Source organism: Cryptomeria japonica, chromosome 7 (assembly GCF_030272615.1).
Source record: "Cryptomeria japonica chromosome 7, Sugi_1.0, whole genome shotgun sequence".
NCBI lineage: Eukaryota > Viridiplantae > Streptophyta > Pinopsida > Cupressales > Cupressaceae > Cryptomeria > Cryptomeria japonica.
This window is the reverse complement of record NC_081411.1, coordinates 319,735,440-319,752,957: the sequence shown is the minus strand read 5'-3', so window position 1 is coordinate 319,752,957 and position 17,518 is coordinate 319,735,440.

Sequence of the window (17,518 nt, the reverse complement as noted above, 5' to 3'; positions counted from 1 at the left end):
ACACGGCCTTTTATGCCATAACCAACTCTCATCAATCTATGTAATCAAACATTTCTTCTCACTGGAGTTCAAATGAAATATGTTACCTTTTTTTTGTGTGTCGATTGCAATCTTCAAGCCAGATCTTTTAAAGATTTTGCATTTTCCATCCTTGAACTGTAATTGAAATCACTTATCCACCAATTGTCCTACACTTAAAAGATTATGCTTCAAACCTTCAACATAATAAACATTGTCAGTATTGTTCTTACCATCCAATGATATAGTTCCTTTTCCTTTGATCATGCATGCCTTGTCATCTCCAAATCTAACTAGTCCACCATCAATTTCTTACAAAGACAGAAACTTCCCTTTATCTCCAGTCATATGATGTGAACAACCACTGTCAATTACCCATTCATCCTTATCCTCAATTTTAGCAGCAAGTTCCTTCTCCTCAGGTAAATTCTCTTCTAGTGCCAGATCATCTTCCTTGATAGCCAAGAATACCCATTCTTTCACATTGCTCGATCCACTAGCAGATTCTTCTGTTGGTTCATCATCTGAATCAGTAATGCCTTCGTCATCCACTATGTAGCATGATTTGTCTCTATTTTTCTTGAATCTATACTTGTTCTGATATCCAGGGTTAGGTTTAAATGATATTTTAACTCTTTCTTCAAATCTCAAATTTCTTTCAAGACATCTAGATGCAAAATGACCAATCTTATTACATGCAAAACATTTAAAAGGTGCTTTTCCTTCATACTTACTTCCTACCAGTCCTTTCGGTACTCTTCTAGCAAATAGTATTTCAAGTTTCTCAAACTCATCATCTTATCTCTTCATATCTTCTAATTATTTTGCATATAAAGCTTTCCAGTCTTGCTTATCAATTGTAGATGTAGATGCATGAAAAGTAGGTTTAGTCTTCACAACTCCAGAAGGTCCAAATTCCTCAAGCTCAAAAGTAGATAGTTTCCCAGCCAAAGTATCTCTTTTGATAGATGTATTAGCCATAGTTCTCAACTCATTAATAGAAGTAGCCTTCATTTTGTAAGCTAGTGGTAGGGCTCTCAAGACTTTATAAACAATATCATCTTCACTCAGAGTTCCACCACAACATTGAATTCCCATAACAATCTCATTTATCCTTTCCATGAATGCAGTAATCCTTTCATCTTTTTCCATCTTCAGGTTTTCATATCTCACCCGGTAACCATCAAGTTTAGCAATCTTCATTGTAGGGTCACCTCCATTAAGAGTCTACAACTTATCCCATATAGCCTTTCCAGATGATTTGTCAGTTAATCCCATAATTTGTTGATCAAAAAGTGCACACAAGAGGGATTCTCTTTCTCTACAATCATTTTCAAGCTCCTTGTCCAGGTTTGCCGGAGGAGGATTGCTAGATCCTAGATTAAAGGGTGTTACACCATTCTATGTGATCTCCCAAATATCCTTGCCATGATATCTTAGATGAGTCTCCATCTGAATCTTCCATATTGTATAATTTGTTCCTTCAAGCCTTGATATATCCCTTCAAAAGAGAGCTCCAGAAGAACTGGATGAACTTGAATTGTTAGTCATCATAGGATCTTCCTCAAGCGGTTAAGATTTTTGCAGAGAGGACTAAAGCTCTAACACCAATTGTTAGAAAATTTAGATAATTGGAAGACAACTGAGAGGGGGGGGGGGTGAATCAGTTGTCATAGATTACTAGAAGTATTAGCAATTTAAAACAACAATACCAAAATAACAGTTAATCCAATTAAGTATAAAAAATAATCACAAAATAAAGGCATCCATAAAACACCAAGATTTGTACGTGGAATACTCGGTAAAGGGAAAAACCACAGTGGGAAGCCTACCCACAATCAGATAATACTTCTGCAGCAAGTATGTGAATTTACAATGAAGGGGCCTGGACTTGCAGGAAGGCGAATAACCTAGAGCACACTGCTCATCACAAAAGGAGTCTCACTGAATACATATAAATCCAAACTACAATCCAAAGAAGTGTTGAACTACAAAAGATAGCATCTCCTATGCCTGAGTACAGTTCCGGTTAAGCTCAATACCGGAGGACTAAATCCTCTTATAAACCCAATTTGATCTCTAATGATCGACCAACTCTTCTGACTGAATGATATTAAATTATTCACACATCACATTCCTTGACCATGACCTCTTGCAATAACCATGATGATCTATGATGAGATCTTACATCTTATTTATACAAACCCTCAACCATAAAAAATCAAGTCGGCCACCAAACAATAAACCATTTACATAATTACAAACCATGTCGGCCTTAGACCAAAACAAATAATATCAACACATAAGATATCCTGAAAATATAATAATAGGTCCTATCCACACGTTATGTTAATGTCGGTCCATAACCTATATCAACCAGGACCAAGTATAGGTCCACACGCTTCAACAATGATCACCAAAAACATCTTGAAACTCCATCAGAAGTTGTACCACCACCAATTATGCAATGCATCAAATATCTCCACCAAAAGCTCTACCGATGAAACCCTTGCCGGGACAAAAAACCAATCTTCATAGAAAGCAGGATATCATCCAATCACTAGACCAAAACCAATTGACCAAATATGAGTATAAGCATTATGAACAAGTCAACTCCATCACCAGATTATACCGAAGTCAACTGGATCATGTCGGATCCAAGTTAACCAAAAACCACTCAAACTACCAAGACTAGAAGGATGCTGGTAAAACATCCAAACAACTAGTGTTGACATCAATGACAAAACATTAATGCAACACATAATCAATTTTACCAAATAGCCAACATATCCAAGTATAATAAGATTGCTTCCTCTACCTCTCTATATTCATCCTCTTCTAAATGATCATAGTAGAACTGTACATTCTTTAACATGCCATCCTTAGTTATTTCATCTACTAACTCTGCATAAGTTTTAGGTAGAATGATATTCACATTACCAGGTTGAATAGTTGTATCAGTGTCATTCTTCTTCTTCCTCTTTGCAGTACCAGATGTAGTTGAAGTGGTTACTTTTGGTGCTTTCTTCTTTGCCAGTATTTTAAGTGCAACCTTCCTAACCGGTTGCTTTTTACCTTCTACTTTTGTTTCCCCTATTTTCTTCCTTACAACCCTCTTGAATGTCAATAGTGTGTCATCCTCATATTCAGACTCTACAATAATAGGCTCAATGTGTACTTCTAGATTCTTCCTCTTCCTACCTTTCTCTGGGATAGCATCAATTAATGCTTTGATGTCCTGTGAGACCTTCTCAGCAAATTTGCTAGCCTTTCCTTCTTGATTCTCTCTTTTCTTCCGGTTGAACTTTTTTTCAACCTTATGTGTTTCTATTGTGCAGTACCACAGGTCTTCTTTGTCTCATCAATAGGTGCATCAATCAACATTTTTGCATAGGCATCAAGAATCTATGCATCCACCTCATAGCCCATTTCCTCAATCCAAATATTTTGTGGCTTAACTTCTTCCATAAGTGTTTCATCCTTCTTCACCATGAAGCATATGTTGGTTGAATATTTTTCTAGAATATGCTCAGGTACCCTTACCCTAGACTTCATAGATTTCTGAAATACTTTGAAATATCTCCATACCTTATCATCTCTCTAACTTCCTAAAGAAGCAATTGACTGTTTCAATTGACTCCCTACTGGGATGCCAAATGCCCATTGCCTTTTACCAAAACCGGGTGTATCATTCATGAAAAATAACATCAAGCAAACTATCAAGTTGCCATACCAGAAGGTTTCCTTCTTTTCTCCCTTAATCTTCCCTAGGTTTATTATAACAACTCATCTAGCATCCAACCGCATAGATCCAATTTCATATTTTCTCACATCATTTTGTATGCAGCTAAAATGCATGAACTGGAAATAGAATTTAGTCTGTTTGATTGAGTTACCTTATACTCGATGATCATGCTACCGAATCTGATGTTCATGTCAGTAATAGTGCTCACTCTCATAGATCTTCTGTTAGATGTCGTGCCAGTGATTTTGTTCATGAAATCTTTAGAAACCTTCTTGTCTGGATGTTGCCCATCCGATGGTAAACTAGTGATTTCCTAGATGACATCCTTGGTGAATTTGTAAGGTCTGACTAACCATATAAATTCCCCATGTACTCTGCTTAAAATATACCTAATTATCTCATCTTCAAATTCTGGAATGTCCAGAATACTGATAAACCCTAAGTCTTCAATGTGCTTCTATGTTGGTTTGATCTTTCCAGATTCTCCCATCAACTCACTCATATACATGCTCTTAATTTTAGAAGTTCCCAAGTCCTTAATGTGACAGTGAATATATGCCCTAACATCTTCTAGATAGACAACTCCCTCTGGAACGCAAGAAAATGCTCCAACCGAATCTTCCAGAGTAGTCACATGTGGATACCACTTGAAAATTGGACTGGGGCAGTCCTTGACCTCTACTAAAGTCGGGTTTACAACAAAAATAGGAATAGATGATGATCCCTCTTCCATGTTTAAAGATAAATACCTTTTGATCGTTCTCGATGAAATCCTTCAACAAATTCTTCCAGACACCAATGAAATCGCTCAAGAAGAAATATGATTACTCTAAAATGCCTTTGATCACTCTTAGTCACTCTTAATCACTTGGAAATCACTCTAAATGCAAGGTGATCAATAATGAAGTCAATTCAAACTTTTAACCTTCGAGAAAAACCCTAATCTTCCATTGACATAAATGACTACCGGTGAAAGATACCGGATCTCGCACAGAACATATCCATGATGGATAATCATCTCCAATATTTGGAACAACTTCCAGAACCTCTTCCCGGGGCATATGTAGAATCTTCATGAATTTTTCCTACCCCAAAGGCATCTGCCTTAGTTATCGGATGAGCTACCAGCCAGTGCAGGAACAACCTCCTATGTCAAATAATTAATCAGGACATTTCCATCTGATGATTTTTCTTTAGTCTTCCTAGCCCATCTCTGAGTATGATCTTGCTAGATTTCACTAACCTTCTCTTTTCCTTTCTTATTTGATCTGCCATTACCAACCAGTGGATTTCTGCTTCTACAAAATTTAGCAATATGTCCAACCTCATTACATGCACAACATGTAATATTGTTCCTTTGAATTGCTTTGCTAAAACCGGTGAAATTGCTTGACCTGCACTGATTAGCCATATGTCCAAATTTTCCACATGCATAGCATTTAACATTCATTCTACAATCTTTTGTCTTATGACCATAATTATTTCATTTAGAACATTTACTAGGAGCAGAATCAGGTTTCTAATTTTCTCTGTTTCTACATTGTCTATCCATGTGACCAAATCTATTGCAAACAAAACATCTACCATTAAACTTATAAGCATTAAATTTCCTTACCGATGCCTTATGGTTTTGATCTTCATTAGCAATATCGGAACTCTATCCTTGCTCAAATCCAAGTCCACTAGAATATCCAATATGCCTTTGTCTCTTCAATAACTCATCTAGCTGTGCTGAGTTAATCTTGAATTTTTCTTTATACTCACTTACAATAGTTATATCTTCTCTCAAAATTATCATTTGTCTCTTGATCTCTTGCTCATTACTCTAGGATTGTACTAAATCAACTCTCAACATATCATTCTCATGAACCTACCTACCACATTCTTCAAATTTGTTCTTCAAGGATAAAACAATATTTTCTTCCTTTTTATTTTTGTCCTCAATCTCCTTAGACATTCTCATAGTTATAAATTGCATTTCATTTTTCATAACCATGTTCTCCTTACTCAATTTATGAGATTGTTCCTTAAGTGCATCTTTCTCTTCATCATCCTGATTTTGCAAAATTTTCTTTCTCCTAGCTTGAACAGATGGTAGCCTCTCTTGTAGGACAAGAATGAGTTCATTAGCTAAAGTCAATTCATCTTGTAACTTTAAGTTCCACAACCTTTCAGCATCATAATCTTCAAGTGCCCTCTCAAGCTGCTTCTCCAAAGCCATGTTCATGGATTCCGAATTTAGGATCTTCCTCAAGTTTTTAAACTTCCTCTAAGGAACAAGGCTCTGATACCAATTGTTGGAATCCAATAACACCTAGAAGGGGGTTGAATTTTTGTTATACAAGAATGATTAATTTTAGCCTTATTAAAACATGCATACACCAATCGCTATACCGATACATACAAAATTGAAAGAAGTAAAGCAACCAATAAGACAATCACATAAATGAGAACCATAACACACATAATTATACATGAAAAGCATCAAAGAGGAAAAAACACGGTGGGATTTGTGACCCACAATATCAATCCACTGGCTATATGAAGAGATATTACAAAATATGAGGGGCCTGCACTTGCAGGAAGGCTTACAACCTAGAGAACACTGCTCAATCAAAAAAGGTGCCTCACAGATTACATAAAAAATCCAGACTACAATCCAGAGAAGTGTGAACTACTAAGATAACATTTTCTATGTCAAAATACAGTTCTGGTTTAAGCTCTATCTGTTGTGGTTTGAAACCCTCAACCCTTTACCGGAATAACCCTTGCATGAATTTCCTCACATACATAATCTCTTTGATATATTTTGCATCATATTAAATTTGCATATCCATAATATCCTATTTCATGAAAAATATGACAAAATGATCTAATCCAACTAACCTATATACCCTATACAATTTTCATGCCTTATGTCAACTTACAAAGATATATACAATATCAAATTACATGTCAGGGAGATAACATAAATGCATAAATATTAAAACCAATTTTCAATGCCAGATCCAAGAGTTCTCGGCCTCCAATACCGATAACCATATTATAAACCATGTCACCCTACATTGTTGGTAACCAAAGAAATCCTTTTGTCCTATCAGTGCCAGTGTTGGTGTAGTGTCTGTGAAGTGCTTGTCGGTACACAATTAAATAGAAACATGAAGCCGAAATACCATACTATGTTGCCATCAATGACAACATAGTGAAACAAACCAATTGAGTGTCAATTGCCAACAATATGACCCCTAACAACACCTAACAGGTCATATGGTTCCTAAGGGGTCACAAGATATCATATAACCCCTAAAGACACCATATGATCCATAACGACACCATATGGTGTCCTAAGGGGTCATAGGACACAATATGACCCCTTAGGACATAATATAACCCCTAACAACACCATATAACCCTAATGTGGTGCTCTAAGGGCTCATGTGGTGTCCTAGGGTCTCTCTCTCTCTCTCTCTTAGGACCCTACATAACACCACATGACCCTTTAGTCCTGAGCATATGATGTCCTAAGGGGTCAAGATGGAAAGATGACATTACAGTTTCATAAGGTGGCAAGATTAACCATTATTACAATATAAAAAGTAGTACCAATACTACTTTAAAGAATAACAAACCTACATGCTCCCCTTCTCCCTTCCTCCATACCCCATCTCTCTCTCTCTCTCTCTCTCTCTCTCTCTCTCTCTCTCTCTCTCTCTCTCTCTCTCTCTCTCTCTTCTTCTCTCCCTCCCCACTCTTTCTCTCTCCCTACCCCCTTTATCTCCCTTAATTTCCCATCCCCCACTCTCTCTGTCTCCCTCTCTCCCTTAGGACCCCACATAACACCTAATGACATCATGCGACCCCTTAGCACACCACATGACTCTTTAGGAGCATATGGTGTCCTAAGGGGTCATATGGTGTCCTAAGGTGGCAAGATGAACCATTATTACAATACAAAAAGAAGTACCGATGCTGCTTACAAAAATAACAAACCACCATGCTCCCCCTCTCTCCCTTCCTCCATACCCCATCCATACACAAATTTAACTTGGTAAACAACTTATTTATCTGAAAATTGGCTACAAGCCTCACAAGTTGCTTATAATTGGTGAAAATTTGATTATCATCGACTTTTCTTGTGTAGATAAAATTAAGTAACACTTTCAAGCTTTCTCCTCCTACCTCCTCCACTATCACTTCTACTCTTCCGTTCTCCATGAAACCTGCAACTTGAAACACAATACTTTCTCCTCCCACCTCTTTCATCACTATATTTCATTTACCCATTGTGTTATATATCACTTGGAACATAATAATATTATCTCCCACCTCCTTTATCACAACCACTTGTTTATTTTGAACCATCAGATCCCCCTAAAATATGGCCCAAAAAACATCTAACCTATTCACCTGCCATATATTATAAAACAAAAGACAATCGAATGTCCTTAAATTGAGCTCTCTCTCTCTCTCTCTCTCTCTCTCTCTCTCTCTCTCTCTCTCTCTCTCTCTCTCCCACTCCCTCCCTCCCTCTTCCATCCTCTCTCTCTCCCCACCCCCCTCTCCTCCCCCTCTCTCTCTCTCTCTCTCTCTCTCTCTCTCTCTCTCTCTCTCTCTCTCTCTCCCCCTCTCTCCATCCCTCTCCCAATCCCTCTCTCACCCTCTCCCCCTTTCTCTCCATATCCGTCCCTCTTCCTCTCCATCCTCTCTCCCACCCCTCTCTCTCTCTCCCTCTCCCTCTCTCTCTCTCCCTCTCTCTCTCCATCCCTCCCCCTCTCTTTCCCTCTCCCCCTTTCTCTCCCTCTCCCTCCCTCCCTTTTCCTTCACATTTTGTTTACTACAAGTAATGCGTATGAGGTTTTGATAAGTTAAAAGAATGTATGGGGTACTAGGAATATGGACGTTGGTCTGCTGAGCATTTTTAGGGACTAAAATCATGCATAGGGTTACTGAAATACCATGGATGCAGTTCTTGGACACAGTTTTAGTTTCCCAACAACCTCAACAGCCTCAAAAGAATTTTTTGAGGTTGTTGAAGGCCTCATTGCAACTATTACTGCGCTTCTGTGACAGTTTTATATGTAGAAGTAAGTGAAATTTTTGTTTTGCATGATTTCAAATGATTGAATTGTTGTTCTTATTAGTTTGGTCAATGTTATTGTGATTGTTTAATAGTTTTAATTTAAAAAAGTAATGATAATGCTCAATTTTATGGTTATTTGATTGTTTAATAACTTTTGTTTACATATATATATAATATGATTCTATTTAGGACAACTAGTATTAACGATGGGAAAGAACAAGCAAGGAACGGTAGAACAACAAGAGGCTAAAAAGGAAAGACAAAGACAACGCATGAAGAAATTACGTGACATAAGAACAATGAGACAATAAGGTATGTCATCCTCAACATCTTAATTCGATTTACCAAACGAACATAATGCAATTGAAGAAGAGATTACAATGAATATTCAAATAAATGATGAAGATGCACCAACAATATTTGATTTATCGTATGAACCTAATGCAACTGAAGAAGAGACCACATTGAATATTCAGTTAAATGATGAACATACATCGACTCTATTTGATGTGATGAATGTACCTAATGCACGCAATGAACCGATCTTAACACATCCTAGAATCATTCATAGGAAAGAAAAGTATCTAATTGCCCTCGATGATAATATTTTGAAGCCAGTGCCCGATAAAATGAATGAACGAACTTGTACGAGAATGGTTAAAATAATATGGCAAAACTATTTTGAAAAATTAAATCAAACTACAAGATGCTAATTAATTGTTTTTTATTAAAGTAAAAGCAGGTTTTGAAGGGGCCCCAAAACCCTTTACAAAAGGACCCTACAAGATAAAAGCATTAAGAAACTAGGAGGAACAAACATTAGGAAAACCAACAAAATAACTAGGAAAAACTAGCAAAAAACCAGCCAGACCCGACAAAAGGAACTAATTTATATTTTTTAGGGCATTAGCCAAGTTACTGCTAATCCCATACAAGTCTTTGATATTATCCCTAAGATTAGGGATATCCTTAGTAGAAGTAACAACAACTTTCTTAACACTTTCTCTAGTTCTCTTTGCTGCTCCACCAGGGGTAGCTTCCCCACTTCCAATCTCGATCACATCTTCATCCATGTCGAGGTCCATCACCGATTTGGGAGAGCTGGAGTTATCGAGGACCTTCGAAATATCCTCTAGGTTCTTTGTAACTGCAGACAGGATATTCAGGATAATACCCAATAGGTTTTTCATCGCCACTTTCCCTTCTTCGAGAGGGTCAATCTGAGCTGCCATACTTTTAACTTTTTCCTCCATTTCCTACTTCCATTGCTTTTGATTCCTGTCATCTTCCTTCCTTTTCTCATCCATCTATTTCCCAATTTTTTCCAAATTCTTCAAAAGTTCATATGTCCATCTGCCATAACCCAATCTAGCCTCAGTGAGTTTTTTAAGGTTATCTAGGAATAACCCTTCTCCAGCGCTTTCCTTATCCTCACTCAAACTATCCTTAGCCATATCCTTCTCGGGTTCCTTGTTATTCTCCCTCTCAGAATTCAAATCTTTTTCCTCATTATCCTTATCCTCCAAATCCACCATAGGCTGGTTGTCATTGCCTAAGCTAGCACTGTGAATGGGGCTATCATTGTCAGACTTGTTATCACCTTCTTCATCCTCTACACCCACATCCTCATCTTTCTAACTGTCCTCACCTTCCAATTCATCTATTTCCATTTCACTGCCCTCTTTTCCAGTTTCCTCTATTTCATTCTTTTCATCATGGGCTTTCATCCCAGTGGCACTCTTGCTTTTTTTTTCTAGAAGTAGCCTCCTCCTTGCGGGGTTCTCCTTCCTCCATCTTTCTCTTGCCTTTCCCTAGAGAAATAGACAACCTCTTGTTTTCTTGAATGGCAAGGATTTTACAATGCTCATAAATGAGCAATAGGAGCTCATAATGGAGCACCGGATTTGAGGGATTCTTGTTGTGTTTATTGAGTGACCTAGAAAGGGACCTGAAGAGATAGTAGGGTAGGGAGACCCTTTTCTCATGCCTGAAGTGGTTTAATAACACAAAGTGATAAGTGTGGGCCCTAGAAAAGCGGCCCTCAATAGTTATGTATTCCATTATGGCATTCAAAACCAAGCCCCAAATTTTCTTGATATTGGAGGCTTCATAATAACCCCCTGTGGCTTTTCCGATTTTAGCACCCTCATTTTCCTTACGTGGGAAAAGATTTACCGCATTATTGAAACTTTCAGATCTCTAAAAAAATTCAGCCCTGAGTGGAGCATACCTGTCACAGTCGCAATGAGGCCCGCATCCAATTTGAACCTCACACCATAGATTTTAAAGGACCCATTACTCCAATTTTCAAAAATTTTGGAGACTGCGAGATTAACCCTACCTTTGTCATAATCAACTAGCTTCTCCATGAAACTCGTTAGGGATCATTTTTCCATCTTCTCCCAAACTTTTCGCATATCCTTCCATCTAGATGTGTTGTCTAGTTCCTCCCTCCTTAAATCACCTCCCATATTCAGTTTCAGACTTTCACCTCTATTCGTCTGCAAAATCAAAACTTTCTTCCCGTTGTCTCTCAAGATTTTGAAAAAGATGACCCACAAAGTGTGTGAAGTGATATTATATTTGATTGGAATTCTGCCCCTTTTCCAAGTAATCATTACCTTTATGTCAATGCATAAGTTACTCATATCAACTATCATGATACTATAAGTAATAAGTTGCGATGAGGCCCACGTCCAATTTGAACCTCACACCATAGATTTTAAAGGACCCATTACTCCAATTTTCAAAAATTTTGGAGACTGCAATATTAACCCTACCTTTGTTGTAATCAACTAGCTTCTCCATGAAACTCGTTAGGGATCATTTTTCCATCTTCGCCCAAACGTAACTTTTCGCATATCCTTCCATCTAGATGTGTTGTCTGGTTCCTCCCTCCTTAAATCACCTCCCATATTTAGTTTCAGACTTTCACCTCTATTCGTCTGCAAAATCAAAACTTTCTTCTCGTTGTCTCTCAAGATTTTGAAAAAGATGACCCACAAAGTGTGTGAACTGATATTATATTTGATTGGGATTCTGCCCCTTTTCCAAGTAATCATTACCTTTCTGTCAATGCATAAGTTACTCATATCAACTATCATGATTATGCGGTCCTTCTTTCCCCGTAAATCTATCCTTTATGAGGAGCTCTTTAATACTCATATTAATGTCTTCCCTGTGCCAAATTGTTTGAGATTTAGAGTTAATGCCTAGGTTCGCCAGACAATACGCCACCATATTTTTCTCTCTAAAGGCATGTTCTATTATTATTTCTTTAAAACTAGCAATGATTTCCCTAGCTTTCAAAATAATGTTTTCAATGGACCATGATGGCTCGGTTTCCCCCTTCAAACACTTAATAATATTAAGTGAGTCTCCCTCAAGCCATAATTTATCATGATTTAGGTTCTTAGCAATAATTAGAGTATTCAGCGCAACTGAGGCTTCAGCGAAATGACTGGTTTGACTCCCCAAAGGACCAGTAACTGCCACTAGGCAACTTCTAGCAAAATTCCTAACAATGCCCCCATAACCAACTTTACCAGGATTCCCCTTAGAAGCCCCATCAAAGTTGGCCTTTATCCATCCCTGAGGAGGAAAAAACCAAGCAAGACCTTCTCTATTGTTATCCTTACTAGATTTGGTAGTGGAAAGGTTCCACCTGTCATTGAAGTCTTCTTTAGGAACTGATCCATCATCAATACCATTGATGCATTCAAAGATACTCCTGTAAATTTTATCCACCACTACTTCAAGGTTGGCACTTTTATCCCTAAAAATCTTGTTGTTACGCTTTTTCCAGATATTTCAGATAACATTAGGGAAGGTAAGTTTCCAAAGCTCCACAATCTTTGGGTTGGAATTAGGGCAGTGCCATTGCTGCCAGGATTCCCCAAGAGAGTTTAGAAAAACCCAACTTAGCTTCCACCTACTTAAAATAATTTTCCAAATGTCTTGGCTGAAAGTACACTAATGGAGAATATGGCAAGAAAACTCTTCTTCCCTACAACAAAGAGAACACGTGTTAAGAAAAACAAATCCTCACTTTTGAAGGTTGTTCAGAGTTAATACCTTGTTTTGGATAAAGATCCAAAAAAAGATATTAACTTTAGGACCTAACTTCTTATTCCAAACTTTAGCCCAAATAGGAATTTCTTCCACAACTTTATTTTGGATAGCCATAGCCGAGGACACAAAATACTTCCCATCCGGGGTTTCCCTCCATATCAACCTATCCTCTTTATTGTCTCTCAAAATTTTAGAAGAAAACACAATCTCAAGAAACTTTAACCCTAGACACTACTAGCTAAAATCAATTCATTTCCCATTTCTCTAGTAATCTCTGACCAAACCCCCATACCTTCTTTTGAACCAATCTTTCCAATCATAAAGGATTGGAATTTCCTCTAGGGGTTTATCCATAATCCATCTATCTTCTCAAAATCTTATACTTCTACCATTCCCCAGATTCCACATTCTTCCAGCTGCAGCCCAAATTTTAGCTGATTGAACTACATTCCATATTGCAAAACCTTCAACAATAAGGGTATGTGCAAGATCAAGGGGGCCCAAAATGTAGCAATGGAGAAAAAAATGCGTTTTCAACCTTTCCAAACACGCCAAAATCTGCTTTGACTTTTTGTTTGGGTCAGGCAAAATTTGAATTGGTTTGGTAATACCAAATCAAATCGGATATCCGATAATATTGGATATCCGATTTGTGATGTCACTATTGTGATGTCACCATTGTGATGTCACTATTGTAATATCATACTTTTCAAATTGGATATCCGATTTTATCAACATAAAAAATATAGTTTAGTAAAATGGCCATAACTTTTGCATTTCTTATCGAAAATCTGATTTTTTATAGGTGTTGGAAAGGTAATTCATAGACCTATCAAATGGATGGGGTAGTTTTATGATATTATAGAGGAAAAATTAATTATAATCATTTGAAGTTAGTCCTTCAATTTTAAAACTTCAAATACTCACAAATTTTGCAAAGTCTCAATTTTTTTTCCTATCACCTCCTTTATCTATCACTTATCTATCTATACTTATATAATATATTTTATATATCTTTTTCTTCTCTACTTATATCACTTATTTTCTCATTCCCTGTAGATAAATAAATTCCCAAGTTACATGCATCTCTGCATATATCTCCATCTTTCTATTCATATCTCTCCCTCTCCCACTCCATCATTGTCACTCCTTATTTCTATATTTCTCTTTAATAATCTCTCTTCTCTTTATTTATCTCCCTCCTTTACCTTATCCTACCTATACTTATATATTACTTATCTCTATCACCTCCTTTCTCTCCCTATCTTTTCCCCTCTCTCTCTATATCCCTATAGATCTATCTTCATGTATATTTATCTCATTATCTCTAAATCTCACTTATTCACTCCATCTCTCCCTCCATTTGTCTTACTCTCTCTATAATTTTCTATCCATATCTATCTTTATCTCCATCTTCACATCTCCATCTCTTTCCCTATCAATGTCTCTTTTTATATGTTCCTCTATCTTTATATATATTCCTCTATACATGATTAATCTACTTCTTTGTCTCTTCCTCTATCGCCCTCTTGAAGTATCTTTCCTTTTCTCTACTTTTATCTCTTTATTTACTCCATCTTTATATATCTTTTTCTCTCTCCCCACATCCTTCTCTATAGTGCCTTTATATATCTCTATATCTTCCTCTTTTTCTCTCTCCCTCTCTATCTATCCCTATCTATAATCTCTATCTCTCTTTCTCACTCTCTTGCACTATCTATATATCTCTATCTATCAATATTTCTCTTCCTTTATATCTCTCTATCTCTTCCTTTTTTTATCTCTCTCTTTACCCCTCTCTATCCATTTTTCTCCATCTCTTCATATATGTATCTTTGTCTTTACCTCTCTCTTTCTCTATATCTACTCACCTCCCTCTCCCTTTATCTTCATTTTTTATCTCTGTCTTCCTCTCTCCTTTTCAATATCTAGATATGTCTACCTCTTTCTATCTATCCTTGTCCTTTAGTTTTTCTCCCTCTCACTTTATACTCCTTAATATCTATATCTCTATTTATGTCCTTGTCCTTTAGTTGTTTTCCCTCTCTTTAGTTCTTCATCTCTCTTCACCTTTATATCTCTCCTTATTTGAAAATTAGTATATATGGTCTCCTAAGGGGTTATATCATGTCCTAAGGGGTCACAAAACATCATATGACCTCTTAGGACACAATATGACCCCTAACAACACCATATGGTCTCCTAAGGGGTCATATGGTGTCATAAGGGGTCATAAAACACCATATGACCCCTTAAACACAATAAGACCCCTAATGACACCATATGGAGTCCTAAGGGGTCATAAGACACCAAATGACCCCTTAGGACACCATACAACCCCTGATGACACAATGTGGCATCCTAAAGGGTCATATTGTGTCCTAAGGGGTCATAGGACACCATATGACCCCTTAGGACACCATACGACCCATAGCACCATATAGTGTCCCAAGGGGTCATATGGTGTCTTAAGGGGTCAAAGAATGTCATATGACCAATTAGGAAACAATACGACCCATGACGACACCTAAGGGGTCATATAGTGTCATAAGATAACACCATACAATCCCTTATGACACCATATGGTGTCCTAAGGGGTCATATAACACCATATGACCCCTTATAACACAAGAAGACCCATAACCTTAGGACACAATATGACCCCTAACGATACCTAAGGGGTCATATGGTGTCCTAAGGGGTTATATGATGTCCTAGGAACCTTTAGGACATAATATGACCCCTTAGCACACCATACAACCCCTAATTACACCATATGGTGTCCTAAGGGGTTGTAGGACACCATATGACCCGTTAGGACACAATATGACCCCTAACAACACTTAAGGGGTCATAGGACACCATATTGCCCCTAACGACACTATATGGTGTCTTAAGGGGTCATATTGTGTCCTAAGGGTTCATAGGAGACCATATGACCTATAACGACACAAAATGACACCTAATGATACCTAAGGGGTCATATGGTGTTCTAAGGGGTCATAGGACACCATATGACCCCTTAACACACCATACAACCCCTAATGACACCATATGGTGTCCTAAGGGGTCATATAACACCATATGACCCCTTAGGACACCATACAATGCATACTGATACTATATGGTGTCCTAAGGAGTCATAGGACACCATATGACCCCTTAAGAGACCATATGACCCATAAAAACATAATATGGTGTCCTAGAGGGTCATAGAACACAATATGACCCCTTAGAACACCATACAACCCATAATGATGCCATCTAGTGTCTTAAGGGGTCATAAGGCACAATATTACCCCTTAAGACATAATATGACCCCTAACGACATCATATAGTGTCCCAATGGGTCATAGGACACCATACGACATCATACCACCCTTTACAACACCATATGGTATCCTAAGGGGTCATATAACACCATATGACCCCTTAGAACACAAGAAGACCCATAATGACACGATATGGTGTCCTAAGGGGTCATATGGTGTCTCATGACACCATATGACCCCTTAGGAAACAATATGACCCCTAATGATACCTAAGGGGTCATATGGTGTCCTAAGGGGTTATATGATGTCCTAGGAACCTTTAGGACACAATATGACCCCTTCGCACACCATACAACCCCTAATGACACCATATGGTGTCTTAAGGGGTTGCTGAGCACCATATAACCTGTTAGGATGCAATATGACCCCTAACAACACCTAAGGGGTCATATCATATCCTAAGGGGTCATATAACACCATATGACCCCTTATAACACAAGAATACCCATTACAACATGATATGGTGTCCTAAAGGGTCATATGGTGTCAGGAGACACCATATGACCTCTTAGAACACAATATGACCCCTAACGATACTGAAGGGGTCATATGGTGTCCTAAGGGGTTATATGATGTCCTAGGAATCTTTAGAACACAATATGACCCCTTAGCACACCATACAACCCCTAATGACACCATATGGTGTCCTAAGGGGTCGTAGGACACCATATGACTCATTAGGACACAATATGACCCCTAACAACACCTAAGAGGTCATATTGTGTCGTAAGGGGTCATAGGACACCATATTACCCCTAACGACACTATATGGTGTCTTAAGGGATCATATTGTGTCCTAAGGGGTCATAGGACACCATATGACCCCTAACAACACAAAATGACACATAACGATACCTAAGGGGTCATATGGTGTTCTAAGGGGTCATAGAACACCATTTGACCCCTTAGCACACCATATGACCCCTAATGACACCATATGGTGTCCTAAGGAGTCATATGGTGTTGTAAGGGGTCATAGAACACCATATGACCCCTTAGGACACCATACGATGCATAATGACACTATATGGTGTCCTAAGGGGTCATAGGACACCATATGACCCCTTAGAGGACCATACAAACCATAACAACATAATATGGTGTCTTAGAGGGTCATAGAACACCATATGACCCCTTAGAACACCATACAACCCATAACGACACCATGTAGTGTCTTAAGGGGTCATAGGACACCATTTGACCCCTTATCACACCATATGACCCCTAATGACACCATTTGGTGTCCTAAGGAGTCATATGATGTCCTAAGGG